Here is a 15,482-nt window from a genome sequence, read left to right on the forward strand (position 1 = left end):
GTTCCTGAAGTGTGAGGAAAATCTGAAGATACGTCTATTTTTGAGCATTCTAAGCTGATTTTAGGGCTGAACATTAAGCAAGTATGTAAAAAGTAATTGGGTAGGAAGTTTTAATTTCTTCTTTCCCTTCATTCCCCTAAAAGCATGATTTTTTTTAACCTGTTTTATCTGTTCCATGTATGGAAATAAAACAGGTGTGAATACAGGCAATCTGGAACAAGTCTTGCCCAATTTGGTTTCAAGATATTATACTTACTCTTCCAGATTTGGATTTCATTCAGCTCTGTGTGTTTGTACCCAGGAAAACTATCTGTAATTTTTTACTTAGTTTATTGGATTCAGTATTTCTTTTCATTACACATTCTTTTCTGTACAGCCAATTGTGGTATGGCCACTTTTTGGGCATCTTGGAGGTTACTACTATGAACTTCAATGTGCATACAAAGAAAGTTGCTTAAACAGCAGATTTACATTGAATTATGGGCAAAACTCCATTTTCTTTATTGTGTGTTTTTACCATCATATCAAATGTATTTTATATGTTATATTTGTGTATAGATTTTTTGTTTTATTGGCTTCCTCCTTTATAAAAATGAACAATGTTAATTCTAGTTTTAATTCATTCCTAAGTGGGGGTGTCATAATTTAGAATTGCAGATTCATATAATTATAGGCCCATGGGTGAGGTGTTAAGCAAGGAACTGTTTATACTTCTTTTCCCAACAGCATCTGACATATTGAAGGAATTTTCTCTGCAATATAGAGTGCACATTATTTATGTTAAAAGACAGAGATGAAAGTAAGTGTAAGGAGCCTGAAGAGGCAACACTGTCCAGATCAAATATTGACAGTGATAAAGCAAAAACATAAAGTTTACAGGCTATGACTTAGTTTTCTTTATTTAATAGAAGAATAACATGAGAGAAGCAAATTATCCTTTTCAAATTCTCCATAGTGGCTGTCAGCTTCACTGGAGGTCACCATTTAGGTACAAAACTTTTACATAGCTTTTGGTTGATATTAAGTTCATCCCTGTGGGATTTGGGCACCTAGGTGTTTTCAGGCTGTCAGGAAACATAACACATGATTGTCTTTCATGAATGTGGTTATTTATTTGCTGATTTTTTTAATGCTATTTTTCTTAAGATAGTGATGGCTTTGTGACAGGTGCAGAGGGATAAAGCATTGCTTTGACTGTGTGAGCCATGGTTTACTAGGACCAGAGAAAGACAAGTACCAAACTAGGTGCCTTCAGTCCTTTCGGGTGCTCTTAATTTGGAATGCTTTGAGGAGGATTAGCCTAAACAAGCCATTAGCAGAATTGTTTAAATTATCAGAATGGGGTGAAAGGTTTAAATACAGTGCTGTGCGACTTTAACCCAGTAATTCAGAGAATACTCAATGCTATCAACTTAATTACATCATTGCTGCCAGGAGGCAGTGGCTCTGTGGCAGGATGGAAACTGACAGTCATTCAAGATTTATCTATCTAATACAAAAATCATAGTTGTTCCTTCTTCAGGACTCTGCTCATTAAGAAACAGTCACAAAGAAAGGGTGGGAGTGGAGAGTAAGAGAGAATAGTAGCAATGGAGCTTAATCAGCTGAGAAGGCTGCTTCCTTCTTACCACCTGATGAGAGCAAAAACAAGAACTAGGAGAGGTCTTCTTGTAATATTTTAGTCTTTCCCCCTTTCTTTACAAATTTCTTCTCACAAAGGTGGCATGATTTTAGCTGCTACGTTGTAGCACTGGGAAGAAGGCTACTGATAGCTTTTTCCCCATTGACCTTGACTGCAGTTAGTTTGCTTTTTTGCTTGTCTAGTGGCATACAGCTATGCTGATAGCAGGAGAGAAAAGGGCAGAAGTAAAGACAGCATTACTCTTTTAACACTTCACTGCTTGCATTGGCCTTTCTGAAAATCAGACTGCTGGAGCAGTCAGGATCATGGGCATTTCAGAGCAGCGTGGTTGCAAGCAAGCACAATCATGCTGATGTCAGACAGGGCCTGGGCCTTCTGCCCTTCATGCCATGAATAGGCTTATAGGGAGGAATCCTTTCCTTTGTGCAAGGCCATGCCCCATAAGGACATGCGAGATCTGAAGCAGGGCTTTGGATGAATGTTGAACTGTACTAAGCCGTTTGCTTTAGATTATCAAAGTGATCATAAAATCTTGGAATATTCTGAGTTGGAAGAGACCCACAAGTACAATCAAAGTCCAACTCCTGACTCTGCACAGGAGAGCCCTAAGAATCACATCATAGGGCCTGAGAATGTTAGCCAGACACTTCTTGAATTCTGGCAGGCTGAGTGCTGTGACCTTGATGCTTCTCTTTCATCAGATGGTTCTGCTTTTTTCTTCTATTGTGAAAAAATTTGCTGGTGAATTACATTAAAGACAACTCCTCATACAAGAGGAAGAGGAGAAATTTAAGAGATCAGATCTAGAATTTTGAAAATTAGACTGCTTTCTCTTGTGAAAAGTACAAGTTCACTTGAGAGCTTCAGTGTGTCTCAGAGAACATTTCCCTTCCTAAAACAATTTTGCTGGATGTACGTGAATGAGTAATAAAGGAACTATCATGGAATCACAGAATGGAAGGGGCCTCAAAGATCATCTCATTCCAACCCTTCTGCCATGGACAGGGACACCTTCTACCTAGATCAGGTTGCTCAGAGCCCCATCCAACCTGGCCTTGAACACTTCCAAGGATGGAACATCCTCAGCTTCTCTGAGCCGCACTGTTCCAGTGCCTTGCCACTCTCACAGTAAAGAATCTCCTCCTACTACTTCCTCCTACTACTCTACTCCTTCAAACCTAATCTGTTTGAAGCCATTCCCCTATGTCTTGTCACTGTATGACCTTGTAAGTAGTCTCTCTCCATGTTTCTTTATAGACTGCTTTCAGGTACAGGAAGGCCACAGTTAGGTCACCCCAAATTTTCAGTTTTCCAGGCTGAACAGTCACAATTCTCTTAGTTTTTCCTCACAGCAAAGTGCTCCATCCCTCTAATCATCTTGGTGGTCCCCCAACTTTTGAAATTGCTCTAACAGGTCGATGTCCTTCCTGTACTGGATATTCCAGAGCTGGATGCAATATTTCAGGTGTAGTCTCAAATAAATGTCAATGCAACACATCATATGTTTTGATGTCTGATGTCCTTAATTAACTATTTCAAGTACATCCTTGCTACCTCGTTTCCATTTCCTTCACTTGTTTGGAGATTCTGGCAGTGAATGCAGTTTTCTGCATGGTCCTTTTTCTTAAGCATATTTTTATGTAATATTTTCTGATAATTGTTCCTTGGTTTCACTCATTCCCAGATAGCTTTGTCTTTCCTCTTCTCCTTCTCTATGTATCTTTTCCTTTTTTCCAGTTTGATTACTGCACTCCATCCATCCTTGCTTCCTGTAACCACTAGAAAGCTAACCCTGTCTTTGCTCATCTTTTTGCAGCTTCAAACTGTAAAACTGCACAAGAAATACAGACGTTAGGTGGTTGTGGTTTTTATTCTGAATTATATTTTTTTTTGCAGCAATTAACTAAAATTTCCACCATTTGGTAAATGTGTCCTACTCTCTATTTCTGTATTTCTTTCTCTTCTTGTATTCCTGTAAATATTTGCATATTTTGACTATATCAAGCTATGTTCTCTTTTCCCCATGTATGCTTTATCATTATATATTTTCACTGTGCTTTGAGCTGTTAAAATAATTAATACTGTCCTTTAAGCTAAGGACAGTAATTTTTCTTTGGTGTAATTACTACAGAGACATACAGGGTAGAACTGTTGTCTGTCTAGTGTGACTTGGATTGTTTGCCCAGACTGAGGATAAGATCTTCATGGGAAAATAGTTCTGCCTGGTTGGGCTCCCGTGTGAATACTATTCTTCTGACTAAGAGGACCCTGTTATATTTTATTAGTGTAAATATTAAGGTTCTTATGCTTAAAACCAAGCACTCTTCTCATTTTCCTGAAAGATGTTTAATCTCGTAATGGTGAAGGGGGACCACACACATGCTCTCATATGTGTCATGGGATTTCCAAACAGCATCTTTTATACTGAGATTTGGTCTTTATTTTGGAGTGAAAAAGTAAAGTGAAACTTCCAGTGTGACTGGTGTTTGAAGAAATAAGACAGTCAGGAATACAAATGTCACTGCTTATTGAGTCTCTATATGGTGCACACCCTGACTAACAGGAGCTCCTGCAGGAGCCTGCCTGACTGGCACACAAGCTCCTGAGCTTTCCCACTCCACTGTTATGGGTGGTACATTTGCAAGTAAATACAAACATGGGAAAAGATGAGATGCTTCTAGAGTTAATGACATCCTTCCAAAATCATTTAATTGTGTGCTAGGCGGAGTTTCATTTCCATTAGTAAATGCTTTGATGCCTAGAGATGAAATGTGGGGTTGCCTCTTCTGTTCAGCATTTGGGAGCTGGTATTAAGCAGCTGTTGATAATGGTGGTAATGTACACTTGGTGCTGACAGCTTTGCAAACTTACAGATCTGTTTGCTTCTCAGGGATGACATAGGCACAAGAGTATGTATGGAGGGAAATGGGAAATTGTTAGGTAAGTTTTTTGCCACCTCACTTGGCTTTCTGTGGAAATGACAACAGTGTAATCCCTTTCATGTTGCTTTAAACCACTCCTTTAATTTGAGATTCTGTAAAATAAATCTTATAGTGAAATCAGATTTGGCCAGTCTCAGTCTCATTCTACTGATATATTTTTCTATCTGGTTGATAATATTGCTCTGTTTTTTGTGTTTAATCACTTATCAATTATTACATTCAGTTTAAATTCCCTGTATGCCATTCAGCTGGCATTCAATTCTGCTCCCTTCTTACCAGGCTCTGTTGCATTTCTACTTGTATCTGTTTTGACATGCCTTAGTGGAAAATTGGCACAAAGAGCAGTTTCTTCACCTCCTTGCTATAACAGTTTTCTGAGTTTCTGTAAGCAGGAGTAAGTTGTATTTTTAAAAGCTGAAGACAAAATTATTTTAAACTTCTATTCCTCTCTGAGTGTCTCCCCTGCATTTGCAATCTGCTAATCCTTTTGGGTTTTTTAAAGTTTTCTGTATTCTGAAAAGTAAAATCAAGTAGATCAGAATGATAGTATATCTTGTTCCAAATCAGCACTTTGGTAATAGTTTACACCAGAGAGTGCAAGATATATTGCAGTGAAACAGAGAGCCAACCCCTATAGGAAACTTTTATTAAATGCTAGTAGTTGGATGTTGGTGTGGGTCTTACTGACTACCATGAGGGTAGAATTTTATACATTCTGCTAATAATTAACTTTTTCTCAATGACTTTCATGGGATTGTTCTGTGAAAAAAACAATTTCTTTAGTTGTCTGTTATTTTTACAGTGAAATCAAACATTCACATCTTCTGTAGTTGTTTTGTGGTTTCATCTGGCTGTTCTGATGTTTACCCTGGTGTTTTGGGATCTGTGGAGGCCAGGCATGCAGGGCTTCTTATTCTGCCTTCTCAAACTATTTAGTGAAGGAAGATAAGAATTATGGATCAAAATAAAAGAGAAAAATTGTGTCCTGCAGAAGTATAGGGTTGTTTTTACTAAACTAATCTTTATCTAACCAGGAAAAAGGAGAAACTTTTACTCTTGTAATTATGTGAGGAAGGCAGAGAGCTGGGTGTGCTTCATTATATTTACAAGCAGAGCAAGTGTGGTTCTTGTTTAGTAATTGGCTGTAGAGGTATTGAAGATTATTGGAAACTCAAAGGTCAGTATCTTTGCTGAATCAGGGACTGTGGAAGTCTGAAGAGGTACCTGATGTGAAAGATCTGACTTCAGAGGCTGTCCAACAGGTATAGTAAAATTATAGCAGTCTAGTCTGTGCCCTCCCTCAGGGTGTTGGTGAATCTTGAGGCACCCTCCCTGGCCAGCTGCTCTGTGTGCCTGTCTGTGTGTTTACACACACACGTTTCCTGAGCTATAGTTGGTTTCACAAAGTACTTCCATCCCTGTGATCACCAGCCAGGCAGAGGCGTGGAGGAGGGTGTGACTCCCTCCTTGGGGTAGCTTGTTTTTGTTTCACAGTATACCTCATTGTGAAGGCTTTGGGAATAGACTACACAGACTTTGTCACACCATTGAAGTTTTACTGAAGTGATTTAGCTGTGGCTAAGACTAAAGAAGGTAACATCTAATAGTTTGCTTTGTTGGTTGTTTCAAAGACAACAATATTAATGAAAGTGTGAGAGAAATCCCATTCAGATTGTGCTGGCATTTCCAGTTCTTTCAGCTCATACTGAATTTGCTTGTTCTGTAAACTTCTTTTTCCTTTGTGGTTCTAAATCCAGGTTCCTGGTTTGTTGATTGGGGGGATTTTTACCCCCCTGCATTTGTCATTTCTCATCTTGCCCCACTCTTTCTCACTCTTGCCCAGTTGATCCTGCTGCAGTGCAGCCCTGTATCATTGTCTAGTCATTGCCAGCATGGCTGTTGTCATGGCCTCAGTCTGTCCTCCTGCCCTGTTTAGTGTAACGTAATCATTACCTTGGTTGTGGAGAGCGAAGGTGCTCCTGCTAAGTAAATGTTTACCAACACTGCTGAAGGCTAATGTTAGAGAACAGAGAGAGGGAAAGATTGTTCTAAGTTTTGTTTTGTCTCTTTATTTATTTTAAAACAGAACCTTGTTCCTGAGTGAAGCAACGGATGAGTCTTTTCCTTTACCAGACTGTGACCAAAGGTAGGTGCAAAATCTTTTGCATTTTTAAGGACTGACATATCCAGATTTGGTGAGGAGAAGGCCTCAAGTCCTCCTGAGCAGTCTCGTGTCAGAAAAGAGACAGATTAGGAAGAGGCTAGACTATTTTGCTATAGTGTGAAGTTGTACTTCTCTTTCATCCCTCTATAAAGAGATGGAGAGGAAACAATTTCATGTCTCTGGTCTTCAGTTGTACAGTTGTCAGCATAAAGTGGCAGGTGAGTTAATTTAGATCAGGAAGGAATTTCTGATGCAGTTCTGGGACTCCGATACTGTGATAGGACTGGGTGGTCGCTTATTGCCATATATTACTTTATTTAGATGGAGTTACTACTTCCATACCTTCTGGGCAAAACTTGGGGCAGTGTCATTCATTATCCATTAACTCTGCCTTTGAAAAGAAAAGGGAAGGATGTGGGCTAAAAAGCTTTTAAAGTTTCAGATTTTGCGTTTCACAGACTCTCTGACCCGTGCATAACAGCTGTAAGATCCCTTTGGGAATAACTATTTATGTTGCTGCCAGCATACTGGAACTGCATTCATGACTTAAACCCACAGGAAATATCATAAATGTAATTAAAAATTAAAAATAGAAATACTGGATTGATCAAAATTCTGTGCTGAAGGAAAGGAGTCCTACTTTTTTTTCCTTCTCATTTCTGTCTGGATGAATAGTGAGGGAAGGTTATTCTTGTGGAGTTTATTTAGTATATATGTTTGAATATTGCACTCTAATGTAGCAAGAATAAACACTGTTCTGCCAAGTTGTCTGATGGAAAACTTGCAGAGATTCAGCCTCCTGTAATATTTATAATTTTTAGGTGCTAATATACTTACAGAAGATTTAATCCTGTCTTAGGAGTGGAAGCTTCTACAATCAGTGCAGTAGAAGGATGAATGATGTGGTCCAGTGAAAGTTTCTTAGATATTTTTTCTTGGAAAGAACAGAGATTATTTAGTTTTGTATGTGTGCTGAACAAATCTGATTAAAATACTTTTGCATGCCTTAAAGAATTCTGTATGTATCTCTCAGATTGCTTTATATGAGTAGACCACTACGGCTTTAACTGTGCAGAAAATCAGGGTGCAGAGAAGGGAGGATGAAGCAGCTCATGACTTAGGCAAGTCACCTGGGTTTATAGAAAGGAGATGGCAGAACTGGTGCTTAGTGCCGAGTTCCAGTGTACAGTAGCTGAGGTGGTGGGGAAAGGCGGATATGGTGAAACAAGGACTTTGGGCTCTTTGAGCCCTACACATGCTACAATTCTGAATTCCATTGTATGTCAACCAGAAGCTGAACTTTACCTTTATTTTCCTGTCATGGCTCTGATACTGTTACTCAAATGAAAGATTTCTTCCCGGGCTGATTTCCTTGCAGGTTCCACTTTCTTTTGGCAGCCGCTCATGCTGCAACTTTATGCTTTTTCACAACCCTAACTCTGAGTTTTCTAGAGACACATAGATGAGTCCTTAGGCCTTGGATAGATAAAAGGATTTTGGAAGAGAGGTATGACCTATGTAGTTGGTGTGGCCCTGTTATCATAACTCATTCCACTGTGATTTCAATACTAAATCTTGTCTCCTGTAAACTTTTTATCAGTTTTGCAGAGAGACTAGTAAAGGAACAAAAATAACTTGAAATGTGTGATACATATTTGTATACTTGCAGTGCATTCTTGTGAAGAGTAAACTGGTAGAAGAAGCTGCAGCTAAGTTTGCAAACTCAAGATTTTAAAAATAAACAAAAATTTGAGATGGAGTAGAATGAGTGTAGTGACCACATTAGCATTCTACTCAGCTTGAATAGTGGTGTACTTCCAGAGACATTTGCTGTAATTTTCATGTGTGAAATTAGTAGATATTTATAGTAAGTGAAAGAGTCAAAATATTAATGGAATGCTTCATGTGTTCTACTAGTGCCAGTGTATATGTGACATCATGGCTAGAAGAGCAAAGGGAGAGCAATGTTTGACTTAAGGTACAGCTGCAGTAAATTGCTACTGCACCAATGATTTCATTGACACAAAGAGTAGAAAATGGGAAAGACAGCAGAAATGTAGAAATTATAGGAGATGGAAAGGGGACCATGCAGTTAGAATATACAGCCAGGTAGTCCATGCAGTTCATTATTAATTTAAAAGTGGAATTTAGGCTTTTCTTGTGCTCCTATGTAGTTAGTTCATCATTAGCAATACTTACTTACTGTTTAAGACTAATGTCTTAATGTTTCCTGCCTATGCCAACAATATCCCATAGTTAAATTACAGAAAGTGAGTACCAAAATGCCTGTAGCTTACTTTTCAAAAAAACTTTATTTTCCCAAAAGTCTTTCTTTTCCTATGAGATATCTTAGCTCTGTTCAGTTGTAGCAGAAATAGAGGGGCAAATAACTTATTTTCTCTTCTATTATTTTTTAACTTTCTCTGGTGCCTAACTGTGTCTGTTTTGTTAGTTGGTTCTAATAAGAATTTATCTGCCAGGTATTCCTTTGCAGTCACCAGTTCTTCATCTCCATGTCTGGAGCAGGTTACAGTAAAACAGTTCCTCTGAAATTCTATGGAACTGACGTAATATTATCAAAGAGGTGCTGTCATTGAAACATCTCCAGAGATGTGCCAGTTTTGTTTAATGCTGTGTCTTCATGACATTGTGCCAAATTTATTCAATAGGGATGAATTCTAGTGCTTGGACAGGATTTGGTTTTAAACATTTTAATTAGCTTATTGGTCTGAAGTTTGAGAACTGGCACATTCATGGTGGATTTTTGCCAGTTACAGTTTACATCATTTTAAGGACTGGCTGTTGCTGAAGATGAGTCTGTCAAGTATTAAAGATTAATACAAAAATTAATTAACTATCTGAAATTGTAAGCACTATGCAGTGTAAAGACCATGTAAGACTAGCAACCTGCATAGCCATATCCACTAACTAACCTCATTATCCTTTCCTCTATATAGGCATACTTTGTCCCCAAGTGGGCCTTGGAGATATGTAAGACAAGAAATGTGAGCACAGCTGAACAGAAACAAAAAATTAATTACAAAGCAGGAGGGCATGACTTAGGGTGCTTTGTGAGGGCATGTTCCTGCCTCCTGGATGTATCATCTGTTTGTCAATTGAATGGCTTAGCTCTGACCCTTTTCACCCTTTTCATCATGCATTTTAAATGCATATCATGGTTGAGGAATGCTGCATTCATTAAGAGCTTTTCCCCTCCCTTAACATAGAAAAGTAACACATTATTGTTAGGTTTTCTTCTATAAATGCAGATTCATATTCTTCCTTTCTTTCACCTTCTTCCACAAAATGATTCATGTGCTTAATACATTACAAAACTCTGTTAGTCTCTCAGATGATATTTACTGTATTTGGTATTAAAGTTGTTGGTCCAAGGCCCACACCAAACTGCCAAGGTCTGTCTGAAGGCCATGCTTAAAGGCTTCAGAAATCCACTTAGGTTTTGATTATGGACAACTTGGAGGGCTTCCCAGAAAAGACCTGGGCAGTTGACAGCTAAGAGATGAATATTGTTTCCATTGATTTTTAATATTTGTTCCTGCAACCACTATGCACCAGCCTCTTGTGAGGGTACAGCACAAGCTAGGAGCTTGTCAAGCAGAAGGCAATGGTGACCCCAGTGCAGCAGTGCCACCACTGATGGGGCACAGTTCCACAGGGTCTGAGCATGGCAGGCAGAGATGACTCCTGGTGACAGGGTTTGTTGGCACTCCCAGGTAAGATGGAGGTTCCGTCCAGGAGTTTAAGACGTGGCTGGAGACAAAGCAGCAGCAAAGGCCACCCAGGAGACAGGGCCAAAGACAGAACTAGGTTCAAGTTACACCATATGTATGAGGGATCTTTCCAGAAGAAGAGCTTCCTACAGCCTCAGTCAATCCAGGAGATAAAGGTGGAGGCAAGGCTGAAGACAGGTATACCTGCAGCAAAGTCCAGGCAGAGAGCAGGGGGCCAGGCCAAGCCTTAAGTCAGGGTGCAGGCGGAGTGTGTGGAGGTCCACTTGGGAGAGTAGTCCATATCATCAAAGGCTGATGGTGCCCTCAGGTTTAGCTCCTTAATGGGATGAAAGGTTGCTTGTTCCCTGTACTGCCATCTCACATGAATTTTAATTATATAACTGGTACCAATAACAAAGCCTCTTTGTTTTGCTGAAGAAAAAGGAAAGAGTTTTCACTGACATGTTTATTCTGGCTTCAGAAATTGTTGTCTTGTTGGATAGGCACTCATTCCAAATGGAGTGGATAGTGGTTCACTTGTCTCTTGCTGTTAGAGGTGTGTTTTTAGGATACAAACCTTTTACTGTTTGTTTTGCTTTGTTTTGTTTCCCCTCTTAATTCCAACATCAACTACAACCAGAGTGGCAAGAAGGACCTTTTCAAGAACCACTCTTGTTTTCTATTTCAGTGCCAGGACGAAAAAAAATGGCTAATATGACATAGCTGTCTTTGACTGAATTTCAGGTAGGGTAGATTTCACCAGTGATGGCATGAACATTCAAGCTAACTAGAAATTTACCAAAATATGTACAAATAAAATTAGTTGATTGAAGCTGAAGATATTCTACCTACCCAAGTCTGCAAAGTCAATGTCCTTTCTCAGCCTAATCCCAGCCTCCATTCTGGCAATGTTCACATGGCTTGTTAAGGCAATAAGCTCTTGTTGGATTTAATTCTAGACTTCGTTGTGTTTTGGGGTGCTCTGTTATCCTTAAAGAGGAAATTCAGGAGAGGAAACTGTTCTTCTGTTAACAAGTAGATATTGGCTGGGTTAAGTGCATCCTTGAATCTTCTGTCCCTTCTACAGCTGCTAAGCTGCATGAGAAGTTTTACCTTCTTCCTTGGTGATCCCTAGAAAATCTGAGTTGTGCCCAAGTATCTTTTATAAAAGAGGTAAGGTAATATATATTCTATATCAATATTTGGGTGAGGAAGAATGGAGAAGCTCAAAGGAAATAAACTTTTTTTTCAGCTAATAAGTGCACTATTTAAGTACCTAAATAGTAATCTATTTTTGCTGGTATTTTTTTCAGGGAAATTTACACACATATATGTTTGCTCTTTGCTGACTTCAGTGAAAGTTTCAAGATTTTATGGGACTGGCTACATTATATCCTGTGTATTGTCTCTAGCTGTAAATATGTTAAATTGAGTTGGTGAGATGGACAGAGCCCTGGGGGACAAGATCTGTGAACTGGGTAGACTGGGCATGAGGAGGGGTAGTGTATGTGACTGAAGAACATGTGTGAGAAATTCTTACTTGGGACATTACCATAAACCATTCTAAATTTGTTATGTGTTTCTGTCTGGAGTTTAAGAATTGTTCCTGGATAGAACTATCAGTGCTGTTGTGTCATGATGACTTACAAATGAAGTTTGATCAAGAAAAAATTTACAAAGAATGTGAACTAAACAAGCACATGTCTTACTATGTTTTGGTAGCCAGAACTATTTAGGCCTTAACTGTTTCTCAGGTGTAATCAGTGTTAAAAGCATCATAAACCTGCGGTATTTTGAAAAACATGTAACAGAAAAACATATCCTTTGATCATGGCAGGGCATGAAGATTTGTTTTGTCCAGCTGTTTAAAGTCTTCATGAAAATTCAAGTCAACACTGTAGTATACCTCAATAAATGAGAGGCATCAGGATTATCAAGTGTCCTGCTTTATGAAGTTAGGATTTCAGTATGTCTGCTAGCAGATTTGCTAGGACAGTCAGATTTTGCTGGGGTTTTTTTTTATGTTTCAAGATTGGGTTATTCACAAACTAAGGCTACTTAGTTGCAACATACTTACCTTGGTATCATGTACTTTTTTATGCTATTGATACAAAACACAGCAAGAGGTTTGGGTCTTATCAATATCTTAGAAATCATTCTATTACACAGTATGACCCCGATGAGGTGGAAATACTGCAAATACTGTTATCATTTTTGTAAAAACTATTATCTTTTCTTAAGGTGCAGGGACTCTAAAAGACATCGTTCTTGCTCTGAGTTGTTAGTTCTGATTTTTAGATTATGAGTATTAGAAGTAGAGGAAAGATAATGGCTGCATGCACTATTTCAGCCAGTGACATAAGAGAGACTTTCATCTGAATCATGACTAGATATTTTGAGTTTGTTTTCATTTTTATGGGCATTACCCTCACAAAAATTACTTTTAAAATATGTTTTAATTCATAGATCTAAAAAAAATACCAATAAAGATACTTTTATAAAAAAATAAAGACACCTTTACAGGGAATTAAAACTTCTGAGAATTGGCTTGATTTTCTTGGTAAACTGTTCTTGGACCCCTCAGAAGTAGTCTGCTGATTCTGGTGGAGACCCTCTGCTCTGGTGTTGTATGATTCTGCAGTTGTGCCTCTGCTGTCTCTGTAATTAAAATCCATTGAGTAGCAAATATAAAGATCATGCAGTTGTGTCAGAAAGGCATTGTTGTATATCACTGTCAGCATAGGGCATGTTATTAAGACCTACAGGGTTATCCCAATGACTGGGAAGCTGCCTGTGAGGGGAGCCTGTCCTTAAATTGAGCAGCAGTAGAGACTTTAGTTAACTGGTAAAATATCCATGATTTCCCCCTTTATTTCCAGGGCTCTTTTGAAACAATCACCACAAACTGACACTGTGCAGAGCTACATTGTTGTGTTATGGCAGGGTAATAGGACTGAACTGTGTAGAAAAATACCATTGAAATCTCACCATAATTACCTGCTAGCATGAAGACACAGTCCATGTACTTGCCCCTAAACAGTGCTTGACCTCAGTTGGGCTAAATTATTCCTGTGCTTGCCATTGATCTAGGGGACACTGTGGAATAGTTGTGGGAGTTGGTAGAGCATGGGAACAGGCAGGAGGTTTGGTTAAGGAAGATGAAGAAAAGAAAATCTAGCCTTTGAGAGAAATACTGCATGCAGTAGCAAAAGTTAATTGTGACTTTAGGCAGTGAGCAAAAGTTAATTGTCTTCATGTATATGGAGCAGTAGTAATTCTTCTTTCTAATATTTTCTAAACTAATAGATTTGAAAAAAATACCAGCAAGTGTCCAATAAGCCTGAATGTCTATAAAACACTGGAGACTGGAGAAAGGTGGAAACCCATCATGAAAATCTTGGTTATTCTAAAAATTGGTTCTCTGTTGTGTGGAGTCAGAATTTTCTGTCATCTTTCTGATTAGTGGAGTATCAAGAGATTTCTAACATCTGCTGTTTACATACTGAAGCTTGAATGGAAAGGGTTTGTTTACTGGCATAGATGAGAGCTAAAAAATTTAATGGTTTTAGGTTATTATTCTATGAAAATTTTTGTCAGCATTATCCATCTGCAGTTCACAAACAGGTTTGCAGTGCTGCATTGTAGTATGACATGTATGTGAAATGATTTTTTTTTTAAATGAGGCAAAATAGAGAATTGTCTCCTCTCTTAGATGTGGAAACAACATTTTTCAAAGGTGCTTAACTTCCATTTATCTTTCATTGATTGATTAGAATAGCAGGTCTAGTTTTATGTGTGTAATCCTTATCCCTCAGCACCTCGTCTTTTATTCACCGCTTACCAATGAATATCTTTGTGGCTATGTGCTTTTCCTTCTGAAAGACTTCAGTGCTTTTTCACTTTTCTTATTAAATAAATGAATGAAGAATTTGTGCTCTTTTTTTTTGTAATATAAGGTAATGTAATGTTTTTGTAATATATCTTCTAGGATTAAAAAACAGAACATATCCTTGTGCCATTGTAGGACAGAAAGAATACATATTGTATGCCTATTTGGAATGAGCTTTATTGTTAATTCCAAAGGAGAGTAATTTACTCTTAATAAACATTTTAGAACATTTTCTACCTTAGCTTCCAGTGGTTTTATTTTGGTCCTGCCAAAAGAATGAGACAGTAGGAAATATCTTTGAGGCAGACCTTAAAGCTGGACATTGTACAAAAGCAGGTTAAATCATAGTAGGTCAACCCAAGAGCCTGGTACTTGACCCTTGTTTTTGATTTTAGCTTTTAGTTAGTTATTGTCAGGATAAAATTTTAAGGAGGTGCTTTTTTCACTTTATAACAGAGATGGCACTTGATGAATCAGTGACATTCAGGCCTCTTCCAGAGTGCTCTCTACTACCCTGTAGAATTCCATTGTATTAAGGTCTCCCCATCTTACTACAGAAGTGTTTGCTGTGCACTGTCAGCTCCTGTTAAAGGAACTCCTCTAGAGATGTGTGCTAGTATGTCATCCTGTCTGAAAACCCTCTACTCCCAAACCCTGACTGGGAAAAGACACAACTTTGAGCATACCTGGGGCATTGCATCTTTGAAGAGCAGAGTATGCTGCTGTGGTAGGAAGTCCTCCTTTCCTGCCTGTCTCTCTGCTTCTCTACACCGCAGTTTCCTGTTATCTTTTGAAGTAGAGAGCCCCTCTTGTGCCAGGCTTTCAGGAGTTTAGCTCCTGCCCCACCCCGCAACCATTGCTACAAAAAGTGCTTACCTAGGGACAGAGCATAATCTGAGATTTATGTATTTGTTCTTTTAGCATGTTAATTTTTATTAGTGGTGCACAAGAAGGTGATTTTTCTTTGTCCCTCTGTAGATTTATTCCAGTCTCCAAATTCCAATAATAGTGTCTAAATATACATAGTTGATTTGCTCCCTGCACTGCCCCAGATGAGATCAGTTCCCTGAGATCAGTCCCCTGCAAACCATATTAGGGCAAGAGAAGCAATTTA

At 38.6% G+C, this 15,482-nt stretch overlaps 1 protein-coding gene across 13 annotated transcripts in view; it reads left to right on the top strand.

The window, feature by feature from the left end:
- The window catches only part of NDST2 (N-deacetylase and N-sulfotransferase 2), a 128,085-nt gene that overhangs the window by 71,149 nt on the left and 41,454 nt on the right, over positions 1-15,482 (top strand). For 7 of the 13 annotated variants that reach the window (XM_085583589.1, XM_085583592.1, XM_085583590.1 and 4 more), the window contains one exon: positions 6,671-6,730. The exons of 3 other annotated variants lie outside the window; for them this stretch is intronic. The gene's annotated coding sequence lies outside the window, so the exon portion shown is untranslated. Of the gene's footprint in view, positions 1-4,532; positions 4,583-4,648; positions 6,178-6,670; positions 6,731-11,566; positions 11,653-15,482 lie in introns of those variants that run through there. 3 more of the 13 variants (XM_085583591.1, XM_085583594.1, XM_077784583.2) reach the window with 3 other exon arrangements.

Source organism: Lonchura striata, chromosome 6 (genome assembly GCF_050655825.1).
Source record: "Lonchura striata isolate lonStrDom1 chromosome 6, ASM5065582v1, whole genome shotgun sequence".
Classification (NCBI taxonomy): domain Eukaryota; kingdom Metazoa; phylum Chordata; class Aves; order Passeriformes; family Estrildidae; genus Lonchura; species Lonchura striata.